This window comes from Rhinoraja longicauda, chromosome 6, assembly GCF_053455715.1.
Source record: "Rhinoraja longicauda isolate Sanriku21f chromosome 6, sRhiLon1.1, whole genome shotgun sequence".
NCBI classification, from domain to species: Eukaryota; Metazoa; Chordata; class Chondrichthyes; order Rajiformes; family Arhynchobatidae; genus Rhinoraja; species Rhinoraja longicauda.
In genome coordinates this window covers 59,885,905-59,908,952 of record NC_135958.1, presented here as the reverse complement: position 1 = coordinate 59,908,952, position 23,048 = coordinate 59,885,905, and the positions used below count along the sequence as shown (strand labels likewise).

The 23,048-nt window shown below is 46.3% G+C and overlaps 1 protein-coding gene across 26 annotated transcripts in view; it reads right to left on the bottom strand.

Annotated features, from left to right (window-relative positions):
* Nucleotides 1–23,048, bottom strand: part of rbfox3a (RNA binding fox-1 homolog 3a) — a 1,329,152-nt gene that overhangs the window by 477,066 nt on the left and 829,038 nt on the right. The window lies entirely within an intron of this gene.

Sequence of the window (23,048 nt, the reverse complement as noted above, 5' to 3'; positions counted from 1 at the left end):
ATTCCCTTTTCCATCTTTAATACCAACAGCCCCCTCTTCCCCAGGCTGATAAGGTGCAGGTTTTCCAGCCTTTTTTCTAAACTCTATTCCCAAATACTAAAATTAGCCTCCTGGTTCTGCTGTGCAAATAGAGTCAGTCATACAGCATGGAAACAGGGCCTTCGGCCCAACTTGCCCACAACGACCGATATGTCCCATCTATACAAATCCCACTTGCCTTCATTTGGCTCATATCCCTCTAAACCTGTCCGATCCATGTACTTGTCTAAATGTTTCTTAAACATTGCGATAGTACCGGTCTCAACTATCTCCTCCGGCAGCTCATTCCACACACCCATCCACCTCTGTGTGAAAAAGTGACCGCTCGGGTTCCTATGAAGTCTTTCCCTCCTCACTTTAAACCCATGCCCTCTGGTTCTTGATTTTCCTACTCTGTACTTCTACTCGGTCTATTCTTCTCACGATAGTGTGCTCCTCTCATGATTCTTGAACAAAACACAAAGTGCTGGAGGAACTTAATGGGTCAGGCGCCCTCTGTGGACGAATGGACAGGCGATATCTGATGTGGACGAATGGACAGGCGATATCTGAAAAATCCTGAGCCAAAACATCACCTGTCCATTCCCTCCACAGATGCTGCCCGACCCGTTGAGTTCCGCTAGAACTTCACATTTTATTCAAGAGTCCAGCATCGGTAGTTTCTTTGTACCTCCATTCTGCTATAATTATTGAAAGTCTTTCTCCAGTTGAGGACAATAAAGACTGCACTGTTGTGATGCAAAAGGTGCTGGCTCTGATTGATTGCATCCTCTTCGGATTGTTTTGGCATGGCAGATTAACATTCTATTATCGTAGATTATTTCAAGCCAAAACTAGTCAGTTAATATCATCACCCGACAAATGAAGATAATACTGTGGCTTCTGAAGAAGGGTCTCGACCTGAAACGTCACCCATACCTTCTCTCCAGAGATGCTACCAGTCCATTTACCCACACGGTGACAGGGAGAATGTACAAACTCCGTACAGACAGCACCCTTAGGCAGGATCAAGCGCAGGTCTCTGGTGCTGTAAGGCAGCAACTCTACTGCTGCACCACTGTGCCACCCCTTTGTTTCTAAAGTTACCTATTTGGTGTTTGAACTCGATTTTAACCTGATGTCCTAATGAGGAGGATAGTGAATCTCAGAAGCAGTCTCCAAACTCTCTACTTTCCAGTCTGCACCTAACCTTAAATATCCCGATGGAACTGTGAGAAATGGTGTCGCAAATGACCGCGGCGACTGATGCGAAAGGGAATTGGTCAAATGGGGGTCAATCAAAGTGGGGCAGCGTTGAAAGTTTAAGGTGCACCTCGGAAGCTGTGCAAATTAATGCATCGAGGTGAAAAAAAAAAAAAATCAGCTCACTTATCAATAATTAATCCCACTTAAAACGGGAGTCCTGATGCACAGAAAACTTCCCCGAGCTCCCAGAACAAAAGCAGCAATCAACATAAAAATTTCATGCCATTATTCATGCACTCCGCCCACTGTTTGCCCTGCATTGCACTAATTAAACAAAAATAAAACATGGAAGGAACTCAACTATTGCAGTGACAACTAGATTCAGTTGCCAGCTGTGTTTTCACCAAAATTATTCAAAAGGGTTGTCAGTAAAAATTCATCAGCTGACGTCGCTACGTTATGAGCTATTGCAGAGATACTTAGATGCAGATTTAGCTCAATATGAAACCAGTGGCCAGGGCTGGTTTGATGAGAAAAATGGAGCAATGTTCACTTTCTGTTGCAAATTGTGATGCGGTGAACAAATCCTGAGAATGTCAGTTGCAGGCTTCCGTTTATAAAGGAGACAATGATGTCTCTGTCAGTGAGTAACAACTGTAAATCAAAATGCCCCGGGAAAAGCCATCCCTCAAAAGACCTGACAAACCACCTAGAATCACGAGCAGCACAGAACAGGCCAGAGTCCATCGTCACAGCACTGGATTTTTCCAAAGCAATCCAGTCGCCACCATCTCCCCTCCTTTTTCCCCTCAATGTCTTGCCCTTTTGTCTGCAAGTTTTAAATATTTATCCATTTTCCTTTTGAAAACTAGAATGGAATCAGCAATCCATTGCTATTCATTGCCACAGAGGGCTGTGGAGACCAAGTCATTGGGTATTTTTCAGGCAGAGATTGACAGATACTTGATTGGTAAGGGTGTCAGGGGTTATGAGGAATAGGCAGGAGAATGGGGTGGAGAGGGAAATATAGATCAGAGTAGATTCAATGGGCCAAATGGCATACTTTTGCTCCTACAACATGAATCACAGCAACATCCTCGTATATCTTCTCCACATCAATGAACGTCCTGTCTGGTTGCCTTGTGCTCTTTTGATAGTGAGCTCTTTTGATGCACTTACACTTTCCGGCAGTGCATTATAAATCATTACTCCTTGTCATCCAAACCTCTGTACTGAATCTTTCTACAATTACTGCAATCTACATCCTCTAAGGGACCTTGAGGAAATGGGTTCTCTCTACATAGCCTGTCTAAATGTTAGTCTCGTAGTTTATTTATTGTTGTGTGTACGGAGAAATGGTGAAATGCTTGTTCTGCATCTATCCAGTCACATCATACCACACATGGGTACAACAGCTCCTCTTCTGGAACAGCACAGAGTCGCCACATTCCGGCGCTATCTTGCAACTTCCAAGTCTCCGAATAGTCTGAACCTGGCCCAAGGAGATGTGCAATTTCATATTTTCTCACTTTGTGACCCGGAGTCCTGACGGCACTGGATCGCTGAAGTTGGGGTCAGCCTGACCCAGCACAGAAACAGGCCTTTCAGCCCACCATGTCCATGCCAACCAAGTTGGCAAACTGGACTCGTCCCAAACGTTGCCTGTCCACAGATGCTGCCTGGCCTGTTGAGTCCCTCTAGTACTTGAGCACATTGCTCAAGATTCCAGCATTCTTGTGTATCTGTGATTTCAATTGTTATCTCCAAATTTCACTTCACATTCAACCTCACGAGGAACAGATGATCTGATCATCATTGCTGTTTGAGGGAACTGGCTGTGTGTAAATTGGCTGGCAGCTTTCCTACATTATATCACTGACTACACGTCATAAGTGCGTGTGGATTACTTGGGAGGACCCAGAAGTTGTGAAAGTTGGTATGTAAGTGAGAGAGAGGCCAAACGCAAATTGGAAGACAGCACCTCATTTCACATGGGTAGCTTACAACCCAGAAGTATTAATTTAACTGCTCTAACTTCAAGTAATCCCTTGCTTTCCTTCTCACCGTTCCTCCCCCACCCTAGATCTCCTGCTAGTTCCATTGCCCTCCTGATTAATGTTACTGATTGTATGCCTCGTTGTCAGCTTCCCCTCATCCACTAATAAACCATTGCACATTTCCTTGATCATCCGCTGCCTTGATCTGTTCCTTTCACCCTTACATGTTCTTCGTACCTTTCCATATTTTGTTTCCATCTCCCGACTCTCAGTCTGAAGGGTCTCGACCCAAAACATCAACCATCCCTTCTCTCCAGAGATGCTGCATGTCCCGCTGAGTTACTCCAGCATTAATGTCTATCTTCTATGTGAAATGAATATTCTTTTGCTTTTTCATGTAGTCAGATAGAAAGGTTTTGCAGAAAGCAAACAGGGATTCATAAACAGAAGCATAGACCTATTGAGAAGAATAAAATGCCTCTGTATGGTAAAATCTTTGTAATTCTTTGTAAATTTATTCCTTTAGCTTTAACACAAAATCCAAATCTAGCCAGACTTATTATTTTTATTTGTATTGGTCCAAAAGTGTGTTTCATCATAAATCCCTGGAAAATCCGTGTCAGTGACATTATAATCTGTTACATCCTACAAAATGAAGATAACATTTTCTAAATAATGTTTTTATTTAATGTTCAGGAAGGGCTCACTTGAAATCACGCTTTTGAATTCAACCTGAGAATTGATCCGCTACTAATGAAGCAATATTTGAGTCTCTGATCCAGATATGGATTTGATAATTAGTAAGTTGATACTTAACTGCCTTCTAAGATAGCCTAGGGGGCAATTAGAGAGGGAGAATAAACATAAACCTTGCCCTAGATGTGCTGTGAACAAATATATTTAAAAAGTTGATCACAGCATTAGCACATTCCCACACTGACTTTTAATTGGTAAATTGAGAGGTAGAATTTAAAATGGGGCCTGTTTCCCATGATGCAGTTCTTTATATTATTTGGAACTACACCGAGTACATCAAATAAAATATTTGATGAATTGTGTTTATTTATATTCAGGACAGCCACAACCTTGGAGTACTGTGGCAAAATGACCAAATGATCACAGTTAATATTTTACATAGAACATACATAGAACTCACAATAGTTCTGAAGAAGGGTCTCGATCCTAACATCACCTAATCTTTTTCTCCAGAGATGTTGTCTGACCTGCTGAGTTACTCCAGCTTTTTGTGTCTATCTTTGCTTTAAACCAGCATCTGCAGTTCCTTCCTGTACAATAGTTGAGCACAGGAACAGGCCCTTCGGCCCACATTGATGCCAAATTAAGCTAATCTCTTTATGCACATGACCCATATCCCTCGATATATGTATATACATGCGCTTATCCAAAACACCACTACCTTTTTGGTTTCCATCACCATTTCTGGCAGTGTGTTTCAGGCACTCTGTGTTTAATAAAAACACTTGCCCTGCACATCCCCTATAAACTTTGCTCCTCTCACCTTAAGGCCATGCCCTCTGGTCTTTGAGATTTCCACGCAGGGAAACTATCACAGCAGCATGTTACTGATTGCACCCGATTAACAGTGATTCATTCAGTCATGTTCCCTGGGATCACACTCAAAAGGGTTTGGAAACTGGAGAGCACACTGATCTGGTAACAGATCTCAGCTCAGTCTTACTCAAGTACAGGTGTCCCACAGAGCCGCAGAAGGGGGCTTTAAGTTACCAGATCAGTGCATATCTCCAACAATGGGGGTTAAAACCACAGTTTCTGTGGGAATACAAGAATATGAATACTTACGAATGGAGAACAAGAGTTGAAGGGAGAAACTATTTTAAAGCCATGCCAAGTGCATTTAACTAAATATTTATCAGTAAAAAGATGAATATTTTATACCATTGGCAACCCACACAATATTACATTTTCTATCACACATATAAGCTATCGAGGTCAAAATCAGTGCCGCCACGTCTACCGTCCAGCACAACGCAAAGTGCTGGAGGAACTCAGCGCGTCAGGCAGCATCTATGGAAGGAGCAGTCAGAAGATGTTATGGACAATGTTTCTTCAGACTGATTGGAGTCAGAGGAGAAAGCTGGAAGGGAGAGGTGGGGGCAGGACAAAGCCTGCAAGTGACGTGTGTAAGAAGGAACTGCGGATGCTGGTTTAAACTGAAGATAGACACAAATACTGGAGTAGCTCAGGGGATCAGACAGTATCTCTGGAGAAAAGGAATAGGTGGTTTTGCGGGTCTGAGGAAGGGTCTAGACCCAAAATGTCCTTTCCTCCAGTGATGCTGTCTGACCCGCTGAGTTACTCCAGCTTTTTGTGCTATCCTGGCAAGTGATAGGTGGATACAGGTGAGGGAAGATTTAAGGGGTGGCACGGTGATGCAGCTGCTGGAGTTGCTGCCTCAGAGTGCCAGAGACCCGAGTTCAATCCTGACCTCGGTTGTTGTCTGTATGGAGTTTGTACGTTCTCCCTGTGATTGCGTGGGTTTCCTCTGGGCACTCCAGTTTCCACCCACACCCCAAAAATGTACGGGTTTGTAGGTTGATTGGCCTCAAAATTACCCTTAGTATTTAGGAAGTGGATGAGAGAGTGGGATAACATAGAACTAGTGTGAATGGGTGATCGATGGCTGGCGCGGGCTCAGTGGGCCAAAGGGCCCGTTTCTGTGCTGCATCTCTAAATTAAACAAATGGGTGGATTAGGTGAGAAAGGTTGGAGGTGAAAAGGAGCGAAGAGCGGGAGAGAAATAAAACCAGATGAAGGGAGTGATATGGATGCTAGGGGACATAGGGAGGGGAAAGAGCAAGATAAAAAGGGAAAGGAGGGACTCAGGAATGGGAGACGAGTGTACAAAGATGGGGAACATTTCAGGGTGAGTGGGACAGGTGGAGAAATGGGTGGGCATTTGGGGTGGGCTTGGGGGTGAGAGGAAGGAGGTGGAGCAAAGAGGGTATTACTTGAAATGAAAGAATTCAATGTTATGTTGGGTTGTAAACTACCCAAGTGAAATGAACTTACTGAAGCTAATCCTATCAACACAGTAATGATGAAAAAAAAAATAATTGAGAAATTACTGGCAGGCTTAATACTTTCTCCCCACACTGCCAAAAATGTTAATTGATATGTGGAATTACGCTGTGCTATATCTCTCTACTGTTTCCATTCTTGATGACCACCGCCAACTTTAATTACATGATTACCAGCACTTTTTTTATGTCGGCATGAATAACTCATGGCTATTTTCCAGCATCTGCACTCTGACGCGCACCACACTAAAGTCGGCGCTGGCTTTAACAAAAATCCAAGCTGTGAAAGCACACCAAGATATCGAAGTAAAAAGCATGATTAATGCAAGAGTCGGGGAAGAATTCACAAATTTCAGATGAAGGAAACTTTGCGTGAAGTTGAGCCAGACATTTTAACATGGGTGTAAAATGTACATTTTGAATTAATGAGGCAGCAGAGATATTGTCAACATTTTACATCACAATTGGTAATATGACGGACAAATTAATTCGGAGATAGAACAAATTGCTGGAGTAACTCAGCGGGACAGGCAGCATCTCTGGAGGGAAGGAATGGGTGACGTTTCGGGACGAGACTCTGGATCCGAAACGTCACCCATTCCTTCTCTCCACAGATGCTGCCTGTCCCGCTGAGTTACTCCAGCATTTTGTGTCTATCTTTAGTTTGAACAAGCATCTGCAGTTCATTCCTGGGCAAATTAATTCGATTAGCAGGGGTGGTAAACAAACTCCCTCGCTTAGAAACTTAGAAATGTAACATGGAGAGGAGGCCCGAGTTCTAACCCTAAGCTTTAATGTGTCAGCCATTGGCAATTGCAGCCTCCAGTGAAGGATTTAAAAAAACCACCAATTCCTGATGGTGGGATAGAATGGAACAATAACTGGGCTCCCTAATTTCTGCTGGTTAATCAGTCGCCTCTGCTGGAAATCCTTGAGCGCTGGCCGCGGTGAAGATTGCATTCTGCCCCGCCACTTCACGTCGTGAAATTACCTGTCAACACTTACTTCCAGGGCGATGTGAAAAATGACTACTTCTGTGAAGTTCTCAACAAGATCAAATGCACGCAGAATTGCTCTTCAGAACAAGTCCTTCAGGAGTAAGGGGAGCACCATGGTGGAAGCAGACGTGTGTTTAAAACAGGCTAAACAAAAAGCATTTAATACTGGAAAGGACAGAAATATTGCTTTTACATTCTCCGCACAGCTCCCAGGTTAAAATCCCCTCTTGTGCCACAGGACGCATTATGGACAACTGTTCTAATGCCAAACAAGATTACACTGAGAAAATAAAATCTTGCGCTGGAAGCGACGAGCAGAATAAAACTTCCACAATTCCATGCTCTGCTCCAAACTCCGCAACTGTCTGCAATGGTGGAAGGTAGAGATGACTTCAGTCCTATATGTCACCTTGGAGAGTTGAACGGACAGTTACTTTTCCTTTTAAACCATTTCTGGGGCCCAGCTGACATGACCAGCATTTAATTGCTGCCCTTTCCCAGTTTTACTCCTGTGTGCGGCTGTGGCTGTGGGGAGCTTCTATCTTTAACGGCTCCAGTCACAAGGAAGGAACTGCAGATGCCAGTGCCAGAGTCCAGGCCGCAGCGCTGCAGGCTGGGGAGGCGGTTCAGGCCGGGAGTGAAGGCCCATTTACAGTGTACAGTGACCACGGTGGGCCGCGCAGGGTGAAGGGAATCCCGGCGAGCTGTGGCACGTTTCCCCAACGGCAGGCACGTCTCACCCGCCGCGGAATCAGGAATCTGCCTTGGCCGGAGAGGGAAGCCATGGCATGGAGAGAGATGGCGGCAGACGCTGGACAAAGCAGGATTTACCTTCCGTGCCCTCAAGGCCCGCCCGCTGTGGGAGGGGCTGGCGGTTGGACAGGGCCGTGCAAGGCCAGGAGAGGGATGACGGTTCGGGGGGAGACCGGAGTGGAGGCGATGGCTGCGACGGGCCTTGCTTTGTGGCCATGTGCAGATGCGACTGTGAAACAGCACTAACATGGCATCGCTTGCATACAGACTCAGTGTGGGCTGTTCTGTACATCCTCTACTAACCGGGGGATTGTGCTTATGTATGGTGATGGTCCTGTTGATCTGTACGCAAAAAAAAAGTATTTCACTGTACCTCCTTGGTACTGTGATAATAAAGAAGCGATTGAAAGAAACCATTGGAACAATAAGACACGAGACAGGAGCAGAATCAGGCCATTCAGCCCATCAGGTCTACTCCTGTGGAGAGAAGGCAGGAAAATGGGGTGAGGAGGGAGAGATAGATCAGCCATGGTTGAATGGCGTGGTAGACTTGATGGGCCCAATGGCCAAATTATACTCCTATCCCATGATCTTATCATCTTCGTCATTCGATCATGGCTCATCTATTTATCCCTCTCAACCCCATTTTTCTCTCCAGACCATCCGTAACTTTGATGCACCTACTAATCAGGAACCTATCAATCTATGCATTTAAAATACACAATAACTTATCCTGCACAGTTGCTTGTGGCAAAGAATTCCACAGATTTTTTTTTACACAAAGCATAAGTGAGTGTTTGGAACGAGCTTCTGGAGGAGGTTGTTGAGGCAGGTCTTACTGCAATATTTAGGAAACATTTGGACTGGTACATGGATAGGACAGGTTTAGAGGGATATGGGCCAAACGCAGGCAGATGGGACGAGTGTAGATGGGACATGTTGGTTGGTGTGGGCAAGTTGGGCTGAAGGGCCCGTTTTCACGCTGTTTGACTATGAGTCTAAATTAAAATAATCTCTGCCTGCACATAAATCCACATTCTTCCATTCCCTGCATATCCATGTGCCTATCCAAAAGCCTCTTAAACACCATTAATGTATCTGCCTCCTCCACCACCACCACCCTTGGCAGCATGGTGGGTCGAAGGGCCCCGTCTCCATAATGTATGACTGACTGTATTTCATAAAATCTAACTGAGCCTTGAATACACTCAATGACCAAGCTGACACGGTCAGATGTAGGGAATTCACGTCACCTCATGGTGGCACGGTGGTGCAGCAGTAGAGTTGCTGCCTTGCAGCACCAGAGAACCAGGTTCCATCCTGACTACGGGTGCTGTTTGTATGGAGTGTTACATTCTCCCTGTGACTTTGTGGGTTTTCTCCGGTTTCCTCCCACGCCCCAAAGACGTACAGGTTTGTAAGTTTAGTTGGCTTCAGTAAAATTGTAAAAAGGAAATTGTCCCTCGTGTGTAGGATAGTGCCTATCACTGGTACAGTGATCGCTGGTTGGCATGGACTTGGTGAGCCGAAGGGCCTTTTTTCACGCCGTATCTCTGAAGCAAAATAAAGACTCAGCCAAATGCTGGCTACAACAGAGGTGAAACGCTACCAGCTATATTGGCTGAAAGCCTCTTATGACAGAGAAATAGCTAATAACCTTTTCCAACAGTGTCTTTAACCGTTATTTGGACAGTGCCAGGCTTGTGAATGACAGACTTTATTGTGGTGATCAGGTCACTCTGATTTATATTTTTCATAGCATTTTTTTTAAGCACTGTAATAAATATAAAGGAATAAAAAAAAAAAGGATATGGACAAGATTATATTGAACCCAGTTTGAAATCCAAAATGTACTTGGTGAAAACAATATACTGTTAAGTTCGCTTAACTCTCACTGCACCTCGTAAACCTCTGGTCTCAAATAGGATAGAATTTATTTTTCACTGTCGTGGATGATTTCAGTGTAACTACAAAACCGTTCCCCGCAATCCTATGAATTCTTTTACTGCGCTTAATGTTGGAATAGAGATCCCTGCAGCATCTATGGTCTTGTCACCTCAACACTGGCTTACATGTGCTGTAATATCTCAGCGATTCTCAGCATCTAGCCATTGGATCATGCGTTTGAGTTTGTTCAATACTTCAACCAGCGCCTGTTCAAATGCAAAATACTGCAGATGCTGGAAATTTGAAACAACAACTGACAAACCTATTTATTCACAAAATGCTGGAGTAACTCAGCAGGTCAGGCAGCATCTCGGGAGAGAAGGAATGGATGATGTTTCGGGTCGAGACCCTTCTTCAGACTGAAGGGTCTCGACCCGAAACATCACCCATTCCTTCTCTCCCGAGATGCTGCCTGACCTGCTGAGTTACTCCAGCATTTTGTGAATAAATCGATTTGTACCAGCATCTGCAGTTATCTTCTTATTTAACTGACAAACCTAATTGCAAAGGGGGTTGGGGGGGTTGGGAGAGTACCTTACGGTGCCTGAAATTTGCAAAACAAACTTATTTGCCATTTGCAATGCCTTTCCCAAAATTACCAGAGAGGGTTGTCGAAACAAAAGCATTGAACTTATACATGTTATAAATAGCTTCCAAGGCATGCAGGTTCACAGATTTAAACCGGTTTGATTTAATAGGAGGTCTTTCAAAATTCAACAGTAAAGATTTAGATTTATTATTGTCATGTGTTCACAGGTAGAGTGAAAAGCTCTTTTGTGCATGCTTTCCAATTAGATCAGACAGTATTATGTTGAAATAAAACCATGTAAAATTCAAGTACAATAGGTAGACAATAGGTGCAGGAGGAGGCCATTCGGTCCTTCGAAGCAGCACCACCACCATTCAATGTGATCATGGCTGATCATTCTCAATCAGTACCCCGTTCCTGCCTTCTCCCCATACCCCCCTGACTCCGCTATCCTTAAGAGCTCTATCCAGCTCTCTCTTGAAAGCACTCAGAGAATTGGCCTCCACTGCCTTCTGAGGCAGAGAATTCCACAGATTTACAACTCTCTGACTGAAAAAGTTTTTCCTCATCTCCGTTCTAAATGCCCTACCCCTTATTCTTAAACTGTGGCCCCTGGTTCTGGACTCCCCCAACAATGGGAACATCTTTCCTACCTCTAACGTGTCCAACCCCTTAATAATTTTATATGTTTCAATAAGATCCCCTCTCATCCTTCTAAATTCCAGTGCATACAAGCCTAGTCGTTCCAGTCTTTCAACATACAACAGTCCTGCCATTCCGGGAATTAATCTAGTGAACCTACGCTGCACGCCCTCAATAACAAGAATATCCTTCCTCAAATTTGGAGACCAAAACTGCACACAGTACTCCAGGTGCGGTCTCACCAGGGTCCTGTACAACTGCCGAAGGACCTCTTTGCTCCTATTCTCAACTCCTCTTGTTATGAAGGCCAACATTCCATTGGCTTTCTTCACTGCCTGCTGTACCTGCGTGCTTCCTTTCAGTGATTGATGCACTAGAACACCCAGATCTCGTTGTACGTCCCCTTTTCCTAACTTGACACCATTTAGATAATAATCTGCCTTCCTATTCTTATCACCAAAGTGGATAACCTCACACTTATCCACATTAAACTGCATCTCCCATGCATCTGCCCACTCATACATCCTGTCCAAGTCACCCTGCAACCTCATAGCATCTTCCTCACAGTTCACACTGCCACCCAGCTTTGTGTCATCTGCAAATTTGCTAATGTTACTTTTAATCCCTTCATCCAAGTCATTAATGTATATTGTAAATAGCTGCGGTCCCAGCACCGAGCCTTGCGGTACCCCACTAGTCACTGCCTGCCATTCTAAAAAGGGACCCATTTATCCCCACTCTTTGCTTTCTGTCTGCCAACCAATTTTCTATCCATGTCAGTACCCTACCCCCAATACCATGTGCTCTAATTTTGCCCACTAATCTCCTATGTGGGAACTTGTCGAAGGCTTTCTGAAAGTCAAGGTAAACTACACAGTCATGCTCTCCCCTGTCTATTTTCTTAGTTACATCCTCAAAAACTCCAGAAGATTAGTCAAGCATGATTTCCCCTTCGTAAATCCATGCTGACTCGGAACGATCCTGTTACTGCTATCCTGTAGAGCAAAGGAGAGGGTGCAGGGTGCAGAATATTATTCTCAGCATCGTAGCGCATTAGTTCCAGAGACGCTGTCTATTTAATGAAACTATTTGAAAATGCTGAATGCTCATATTTTTTGTAATAATAGATTTGATGATCTCCTCGCTTGCTCAAATACCTACACAGTTTCTGCTGCATCAACCCAACTTAAAGATATGCTGTCAGCTCAAACAGATCAATCAGCGTGCACACAATTGGAAGACTCTGCAAGGTCTGATCCAGAGAGACTGGATTCACAATATTTGACTACGAACAGCATCAATATAAATACGGTGTTACAAGATCTGAATATTTCAGTAATTGATACGAAACAGGACTCCAAGCTTCTGAGTGCGTCCTTTGGTCAATGGAGACATTGAGAGAGAGGAGGGGTTAGCTTTATGTCAGCATCTGTTCTGTGTTCATCTAATGCAGGAAGTGTTTATGTATTCTGAATATATATGAAGAAGGACCCAGACTCAAAATGTCACTTGTTGGTTTGAAGAAGGGTGCCAACCAGAAACATTGTCTGACTATTCCCTCCACAGATGTTGCCTGACTCACCGAGTTCCTCCAGCACTTTGTGTGTTTGCTCAAGATTCCAGCGTCTGCAGTTCTTTGTGTGTCCATGTGTTACGAGTGGTGGGAGGGAGCATGGGATAAGAAATGATAAGACACAAAAAGACTGGAGTAACTCAGCGGGTCAGGCAGCACCTTGGGAGAAAATGGATAGGTGGGGATGAGGTTGGGTGGGGATGGGGAGAGGTTAAGAGGGGATGGGGAGAGGTTGGGTGGGGATGGGGGTGAGGTTGGGTGGGGACGGGGAGAGGTTGGGTGGGGGATGGGGAGAGGTTGGGTGGGGACAGGGGTGAAGTTGGGTGGGGACGGGGGAGAGGTTGGGTGGGGGATGGGGAGAGGTTGGGTGGGGACGGGGGAGAGGTTGGGTGGGGACGGGGGAGAGGTTGGGTGGGGGATGGGGAGAGGTTAAGAGGGGATGGGGAGAGGTTGGGTGGGGATGGGGGTGAGGTTGGGTGGGGACGGGGAGAGGTTGGGTGGGGGATGGGGAGAGGTTGGGTGGGGACAGGGGTGAAGTTGGGTGGGGACGGGGGAGAGGTTGGGTGGGGGATGGGGAGAGGTTGGGTGGGGACGGGGGAGAGGTTGGGTGGGGACGGGGGAGAGGTTGGGTGGGGGATGGGGAGAGGTTGAGTGGGGACGGGGGTGAGGTTGGGTGGGGACGGGGGAGAGGTTGGGTGGGGGATGGGGAAAGGTTGGGTGGGGGATGGGGAGAGGTTGGGTGGGGACGGGGGTGAGGTTGGGTGGGGATGCGGGTGAGGTTGGGTGGGGACAGGGGTGAGATTGGGTGGGGGATGGGGAGAGGTTGGGTGGGGGATGGGGAGAGGTTGGGTGGGGACGGGGGTGAGGTTGGGTGGGGACGGGGAGAGATTGAGTGGGGACGGGGGTGAGGTTGGGTGGGGGATGGGGAGAGGTTGAGTGGGGACCGTGGGTGGGGGATGGGGAGAGGTTGGGTGGGGACGGGGATGAGGTTGGGTGGGGGATGGGGAGAGGTTGAGTGGGGATGGGAGCGAGGTTGGGTGGGGACGGGGGTGAGGTTGGGTGGGGGATGGGGAGAGGTTAAGAGGGGATGGGGAGAGGTTGGGTGGGGATGGGGGTGAGGTTGGGTGGGGACGGGGAGAGGTTGGGTGGGGGATGGGGAGAGGTTGGGTGGGGACAGGGGTGAAGTTGGGTGGGGACGGGGGAGAGGTTGGGTGGGGGATGGGGAGAGGTTGGGTGGGGACGGGGAGAGGTTGGGTGGGGACGGGGGAGAGGTTGGGTGGGGGATGGGGAGAGGTTGAGTGGGGACGGGGGTGAGGTTGGGTGGGGACGGGGGAGAGGTTGGGTGGGGGATGGGGAAAGGTTGGGTGGGGGATGGGGAGAGGTTGGGTGGGGACGGGGGTGAGGTTGGGTGGGGATGCGGGTTAGGTTGGGTGGGGACCGGGGTGAGATTGGGTGGGGGATGGGGAGAGGTTGGGTGGGGGATGGGGAGAGGTTGGGTGGGGACAGGGGTGAAGTTGGGTGGTGACAGGGGTGAGGTTGGGTGGGGACGGGGAGAGGTTGGGTGGGGACGGGGGAGAGGTTGGGTGGGGATGGGGAAAGGTTGAGTGGGGATGGAAGCGAGGTTGGGTGGGGACGGGGGTGAGGTTGAGTGGGGACGGGGGTGAGGTTGGGTGGGGATGGGGGTAAGGTTGGGTGGGGACGGGGGTGAGGTTGGGTGGGGATGGGGGTGAGGTTGGGTGGGGATGGGGAGAGGTTGGGTGGGGACGGGGGTGAGGTTGGGTGGGGATGCGGGTGAGGTTGGGTGGGGACCGGGGTGAGGTTGGGTGGGGGATGGGGAGAGGTTGGGTGGGGGATGGGGAGAGGTTGGGTAGGGACGGGGGTGAGGTTGGGTGGGGACGGGGAGAGGTTGGGTGGGGGATGGGGAGAGGTTGGGTGGGGACGCGGTGAGGTTGGGTGGGGACAGGAGAGAGGTTGGGTGGGGACCGGGGGTGAGGTTGGGTGGGGGATGGGGAGAGGTTGGGTGGGGACGGGTGAGGTTGGGTGGGGACGGGGGTGAGGTTGGGTGGGGGATGGGGAGAGGTTGGGTGGGGACGGGGGTGAGGTTGGGTGGGGGATGGGGAGAGGTTGAGTGGGGGATGGGGAGAGGTTGAGTGGGGACGGGGGTGAGGTTGGGTGGAGACGGGGGTGAGGTTGGGTGGGGATGGGGAGAGGTTGGGTGGGGGATGGGGAGAGGTTGAGTGGGGACGGGGGTGAGGTTGGGTGGGGTGAGGTTGGGTGGGGACGGGGGAGAGGTTGGGTGGGGGATGGGGAAAGGTTGGGTGGGGGATGGGGAAAGGTTGGGTGGGGGATGGGGAGAGGTTGGGTGGGGACGGGGGTGAGGTTGGGTGGGGACGGGGGTGAGGTTGGGTGGGGACAGGGGTGAGGTTGGGTGCGAGCCGGGGCTGGCATTGGGAGTCATCAGTAGATCCGTCCGCAATAACTGAAATCCATTATAAAGAGGTCTTTGGCACAGCAACACAAATAATGAGCGGCGAATGTGTTTTCTAAAGTGCTGCCGTGCAAGTATGTGACTTTTTTTCCATATAATTCAATTGGTTTAATTGCATAACTCTCTGGATTGCATGTTTCCAGTCACAATATTATCTTGCACATGTCATAATATTTTTATTAATTATTTTATTCCCAAGCAGCAGGCTTGGCCTCAAAGCCCTGCAGCATTATGCAAAATTGTACCAATAAAATTTGTAATAGATTCAAGGAAGAACTGACTACATTGATGAACATACCGCAGTATGTTTGAACCATTCGAAGGAAAAGAAAAATCTGTTTTCTCTCAATCATTAAATCTTATTAAAACGATCATCTTCTGACACATTTGCAAAGAATATCTTCAACAACAACTTCCCGTAAACTCACTTAGCTGTAATCTGGCACAGCGTCCCTGAGTCCTTGGTATCTCTTTATTGATACAGGCATACTGCACAGTTTGCACTCCTATGCTCTGCTTTCTTGGCTAGATTGGCACTCCAGCTTGAGAAATATAAAGGAACTGTAACTTGCCGAGCACTTTTAAATTATTTTTCAATGCTATCCGGAGGAACATGTTTCATGCCACCTAGATGTATCACAAGATGTGCTCAAGAGTCAAGAGGCTGCATTAACCTCAGCAGTCATCGAGTCATCGAGCACAGAAACAGGCCCTTCGCCCAACTTGCTCTCAGTGACCGATCTGTCCTATCTATGCTAGTCCCACGTCTGGCGCATATCCCTCAAACATTTCCATGTACCTGTCCAAATGATTTTTTAAAAAAATGTTGTTCCAGTACATGTTGAAGAAAGGTCCCGATCCAAAACATCACCTATCCATGTTCTCCGGAGATGCTGCCTGACCCTGTTGAGCTACTCCAGCACTTGGTGTCCTTTTTTTGTAAACCAGCATCTGCAGTTCCTTGTTTCTCCATGCCCGATCTAGCTCCTCTGGCAGCTCATTCCACATATCCACTACCCTCTGAGTAAATAAAATTGTCCCTCAGATTAAATCCTATCCCAGTCACCTTAAACCTATATCCTCTTGTTTTTGATTCCCCTACCCTGGATAAAAGACTCTGAGCATTCACATATCACATTCCCTTCATGATTTAATACACTTCTACAAGATGAAATACTGTAGGCAGAATTGGATTCCAATCTACATTGGAGTCCCCGGGAAAAAAAGCAAATTAGAGGCACAAGGAACTGAAGATGCTGGAAAAAGTGAAACACAAAGTGCTGGAGTAATTCAGCAGAGAAAATTTGGGTCAGGACCCGTCTAGTCGGAAGAAGGGTCCTGACCTGAAATGCCACCGATCCATGTTCTCCATGGCCTGACCTACTGAGTTACTCCAGCACGTTATTTTCTAGAATACAAATTAATAAGAATCCTTGTTGATTTAAAAGAAATAACGGCTAGAGGAGGCAGTTGAGGCAGGTACTACAACAACATCTAACAGACATTTGGACAGGTACAAGGATAGGAAAGGTTCAGAGGGATGTGGGGCAAACACAGGCAGGTGGGACTAGAGTAGATGGGGCATCATGGTCAGCATGGATGAGTTGGGCTGAAGGGCCATGCTGCACAACTGAATATAACGAGAAAGAAAAGTGATAAATTGTTTTTTATTTCATTTTGAACATGACAGATTATGGAGCCAATATACAGATACATTCCAACACTTGGGGGTATGGGAACAGAAGGGGCACGTTGGCATTGGGGGTTAATTTTCTGGACTTGTCTTCAAAGGCTGGGATTATTGATTTATATCTGGGTTCAAATCCAACCACTAATGTCATTTCTTGTAATCAGGTACTTCGGGAGTAAAACGTTAGTGTCTGTAATAGTAGCTATGAAACAATGGGAGTATCGTAAAAATCCATCTGCCTCATTAATGTCCTTCAGGGAAGGAATTCTGCCTGCTTTGGCGGTTTGCAACTCTTAACTCTCAGAGAAAACTCTTAACTCTCTTCTGAAATGGCTGAACAAGCCATTTTGCTCAGGGACAATTAGGAAGGGGGGACAAATGTCAATTTTGATGTGAACAAATAAGTAAGAGAAGATTATTTCCATTAATTAATGTTTTGAGAGTAAAATGCGTGGAGTTGAAAAGATGTCCAAGAAAACAGGCAGCCGCAGAGAGTGGTAGACACTGGGCAGTTCATCGCAGCTACTGACATCCCCACCAAATCCAAGAAACTTAGGGAAAGGTAACAGAACATGCTCTGCAGAGAGTTGAGGATCTGTCGAATTAACTTCCAGAAGTAGCAGGCAAAACCAAAATGTTCTCAAAATTGAAAAACAGATTAGTAAGGCAGGGAAGAAACATAGAAGCTGGTTGAGTGTGTGAGTGTGACTTTGGTCGTGAAAAGAGTAAATGTAGATACTTATAATGTTGGTACATAACTATCCGATGGTTTCCCCTTTGTATCTTCAATATAAGTTTCTTCACCATCTAGGGAGGGACATAAGGAACTGCAGATGCTGGAATCTTGAGTGAAACATAAAATGCCAAGAGTCTGTCTGTCCATTCCTTCTCTGTTGTTTTATAGTACGTGTTAAATGTATGTTTTAGTGTCCTTTAGCTTGTTTTATGAGTGGGGGGGGTTGGGGAAACCTTTTTTTTAATCTCTTACCTCGTCGGAGATGAATTTTTTTTCCGTATCGTATCTCCATCTGCATTGCGGCCTAATATCGAAGAGTTGGCGGTCTCTGCCGGAGACTGACTTCAGGAGCTCCAACCGTGGGAGCCTGTGAGATTTACCATCGTGGAGCTTGCAATCCCTTTGCCAGGGATCGACCTCTGAGCTCCAAAAGCAGTGGCCTACGAACATTAACATTGTGGAGCTCATGGTCCCTGGTTAGGGACCAACTTTGGGAGCTCCCAGCCGCAGAAGCTTCGCACGCCTCGACGTGGGGGCTTCGACCGCCCTGAGCCGGGGGCTTCGACCGCCCTGAGCCGGGGGTTTCGACCGCCGCGAGCCGGGGGTTTCGACCGCCCCGACGCGGGGGCTTCGACTGCCCCGACGCGGCAGAAAATGAGGAAAGAAGTTTAGACTTTATTGCCTTCCATCACAGTGAGGAATGTGGGGAATCCACTGTGGTGGATGTTTACGTTAACTTTTATGTAGTTGTGTGTCTTATTGCTTTTTTTAGTATGGCTGTGTGGTAATACGAATATCACTGTACATTAATTGGTACACGTGACATTAAAAGACCTTTGACACCTTTGAAGTCAGCAGGTCAGACAGCATTTGTGGAGGGACTTTTCTGTCCATTCTGGACAAAGGTTCGAAAATCTGAAACATTAACTCTTGAAGAAAGGACCTGACCTGAAATCATGGGAGTGCACACCCTCCATACATGGTGCCTGACCCGCTGAGTTCCACCAGCATTTTGTGCTATATTCACAATCTATGCTTGCCACCGTATGGATTGATTGAAAGATATGTCATGGAAACAGGCCTTTCAACCCACCGAGTCCATGCTGACCATCGACCACCCGTTCACACTAGTTCTATGTTATCCCACTTTCTCATCCACTCCCTACACACTAAGAACAATTTACAGAGGGCCAATTAACCTACAAACCTGCACATCTTTGGGATGTGGGAGGAAATTGGGGCAACCAGAGAAATCCCACGTGGTCACAGGGATAAACCTCCCATAGATAGCACCCGTAGTCAGGATTGAACCCTGGTTTTTGGCTCTGTGAGGCAGCGACTCTACCCGCTACGCCACTCACACTGAGTTACAGTGCCAAAATACTGGGAATTTCCCTTTACAGATCTGTGCTGGATTGACACAAGCTTTCACCAACCCCGTTTGCTCTATTCCCTCACACGGACACGTCCTCCTTCTTTCTTCTCTAGTCGTCTGTAACTTTCTCCTCAAACACCCCTAAACAGTGAGTGCACATTCTCATCAATATCAATGTAAATAACTACTTTTTAAATTCCTTCGTGGAATTACCAGTGACTTTATGTCCTCCACAATTTTGCATTCCCACCAGAAGCATCTGTCTACAAAATCATGAGAGGAATAGATCGGGTAAACACACAGAGTCTTTTGCCCGGAGTAGGGGAATCGAGAATCGAGAACCAGAGGACATAGGTTTAAGGTGTGTGTGGGGAGGGGGGGGGGGGGGGGGGGGGAGAAGAGTTAAAGGGAACCTAAGGGGTAACTTTTTTTTACACAAAGGTTGCTGGGTGTTTGGAATGAGCTGCCAGAGAAGATAGCTGAGGCAGGTACTATCACAATGCTTAAGAATCATTTGGGCAGGTAAATGGATAGGATAGGTTTAGAGGGATATCGGCCAGAAGCAGGCAGGTGGGACTGGTGTAGATGGGGCATGTCAGTCAGTGTAGGAAAGTTGGGCAAAAGGGCCCGTTTCCACACTGTATGTCTCCATGACTCGAAATTATTGTAGGCTTTGCAAGTAATGCCTACATCCTATGAATAAGTAAACTCTTCAATGAATGCTTTCATCATTAAAGTGGCTACATCAGGTCAGCAAAGTATAAACATCCCTGGCTCTTATTATTCCTCATTCACTGAGTTTCAACATCATCCAAAAATTGGTTAGTGAAAGCTTGTGTCACTTTTGCCTGTGTTTTAATTTTTGTATTACAGAGAAGAATGGTGCAGGCATATTTTAATACAAGTGAAATATAAATATCAAAAGAAAGCCAACACCTAAACATTGAAACAAACGTTTTCTTTGCATTTGGAATTAAAAATTGATTCTTAGTCTTGCAGAACCACGACTTAAAATTTAGCATATTAATAATAACTTGTCAGAATGTAAAAATAATACTTATTTTGTGCTTGTGTTACTGCCACTGAGATTGTCTTGAATAGTTCAATCCTTTTGAATGCTTTCAAATCATCTCAATATTGGAGTAACATCACAAACCATCGTTCGTTCAAATTTCAAACACGATTCTTGTGCGGTCAAGATAATCCCTGGCCAGTGAATTGGTTTTTGTTGTCAATACCCACATTGGAAACAGCTGACATCAGCAATCTCTACACAGCACATACCTGTTACAACAGGGTGGCACAGTGGCGCAGCGGGTAGAGCTGCTGCCTCACAGCCTCTGTTTGGAGTTTGCATGTTGGTTTCCTCCGTGTGGGTGTGTCGGTTTGTAAGGTGCGTGACCTCCTGGTGCTCTGGTTTCCTCCCACATCCCAAAGATGTCTGTAGGTTAATTGCCCCCCCTGTAAATTGCCCCTGGTGTATCGGGAGTGGGTGCGAAAGTGGGATAACATAAAATTAGTGTGAACGGGTGGACTCGGTGGGCCAAAGGGCCTGTCACCATGCTGAATCTCTAAACTAATTTAAACCATTACTGAGATAGGCACCGTTTTAAATTGCACATTTAATTGATTACTTGAATTTAAATTCCTCAAATACAATGGTGAGTTTTAACTTCATAAATGGTCCTGAACCCTACCTGCTGACTAACAATATATTCATCATGCTATCATATCTCATAACCACACCACCACTGTACCTCTGCTTGTGCAATACCATCCTTCATCGTTACCCCACTCTCTTGGAGAAACCTCAGGGTAATACCATCTTTGTCTCAGTTGCTGCCATGCTCGACTTTTACGCTCTGTCCCTTTGAAATGATGTAACCGGTGGTGCTGAAGTAGAGTTGCTGCCTTACAGCGCCAGAGACCCGGGTTCGATCCTGACAATGGGTGCAGTCTGTACGGAGTTTGTATGTTCTCCCCGTGACCTGCGTGGGTTTTCTCCGAGATCTTCGGTTTCCTCCCACACTTCAAAGACGTACAGGTATGTAGGTTAATTGGCTTAGTGTAAATGTAAGATTATCCCCAGTGTGTGTAGGATAGTGTTAATGTGTGGGGATCGCTGGTCGGTGTGGACTCGGTGGACCGAAGAGCCTGTTTCCACGCTGTATAACTAAACTGAACAAAACCAAGGGTATTTCATTGAATCCTACCCTCCACCCTTCCACTCCTTATTCCACAACTGAATTTCAAATTCAGGAGCTACATTCCAAATATCCTTTGGTAGTTTAGTTTAGTTTCATTTATTGTCACATGTACAGAGATACAGTGAAAAGCTTTTGCTGCGTGCTAACCAGAGTCTGAACAAGGGTCTTGGCCCGAAATGTCACCAATCTATGTTCTCCAGAGATGCTGCCTGTCCCGCTGAGTTACTCCAGCAATTTGTGTTTATCTTCAGTGGAAAGACTACATGATGACAATCAAACCATCCACAGTGTACAGGTGCAGGATAAAGAGAATAACGTTTAGTGCCAGATAAAGTCTAGTGAACGGAACCAGATTGAAGTTCAAGGTCAAATTTATTTTCAACATGCACGGGTACAGTCAGGTATGAGTACAAAGAGAAGGCTTGCCTGCAGCAGACAGCTCACAAAAAAGCAAATGTGGATCATACATTAATTACACAGAACATACACATGACCCACCCATAGTTTAGTTTAGTGGTTTTATTGTGGAGAAATAGTAGCTGGTACCCACCCAGCTTTAATTTATTAACGCGTTGCGTGCATTGATGTTTAACCTATTAGAGGTGCCTATACACTGTACCACTGCCTACCATCACAGAAAGAACAGTGGTTTAGTCCAGATTCTAGTTTATGTTCCCGTCCGATTAGATATGACCCACTTTGATTTCTCTTCTTCCATTTGTTTCCTGGCCCTACATCCTGGAATGTTCCACTTGAACCTCTCAACCCTTCACCCCTTTTCCCATTGACTTATTTGGACATTAACACACCCCAAAGCCTTGGCTTAGGTTCAGGATTATTATCGTCACATTCACAGAGGTAAAGCTTTGTTTCGCATGCTATCCAATCAGACCAGATAATACTGTACATAAATGCAATCGCCAAACTCAAGTAGAATTGGTGGAGCAAAAGTGGACGATACAGAGTGCAGAATATAGTTCTCAGCATTGTAGTGCACCAGTTCCAGAGGCAAAGTCCAAGGTCCACAATGGGGTAGAGGTGAATCAGACAATATACTAGCTGATGGAAGGATTATTTAGAAGACTGATATCCTGGGTAGGAAGTTTAGTTTTGAGATGCAGTGTGGAAATGGAACCTTCGGCCCACCGAGTCTGCGCCGACCACTGATCGCCCGTACACTAGTTCTATCCTACACACTAGGGACAATGTACAGAAGCCAATTAAGCGACACACCTGCCCATCTTTTGAAGGTGGGAGGAAACCGGAGCACCCGGCGAAAACCCACGTGGTCGTGGGGAGGATGTGCAAACTGTACAAAGGCAGCACCTGAGGTCAGGATTGAACCTGCGTCTCTGGCACTGTGAGGCAGCAATTCTACCGCTGCACCAGCTGTTCCTGAATCGACCTAATAGCACCACTGCTGTGTTCTCAGGCAATTTGCCACCTCTGTAAATGACTTCTCCGTGCCTTCTATTAACAGGGCCATATAAATACAAGGTATTGCTGATGCTGACAGACATAAAACTGTCTATCATGAATCTGGATTTCCCAAGTATGGCGAGAAAGTGCTTCACAGGCAGAAACTGCTTGCAACTTGTAAATGGTAAACAAACAAAGACAGATGCTTCTGTAACATCAAACACAACTTACAAATGTTTTACTGTATGTTTGGTAATATGATAATTTGTCTTTAGACTAGAATACACCATTAATGGATTTGGTTGTGAAAAATCAGAGATGGGACAGTTTGCAATAAAACATTACAGCCCATTGCCCCCGTGTGTATTAGGAATTTCCTTCCACAGATGGATTACCTTGTCAGCAGAAGAA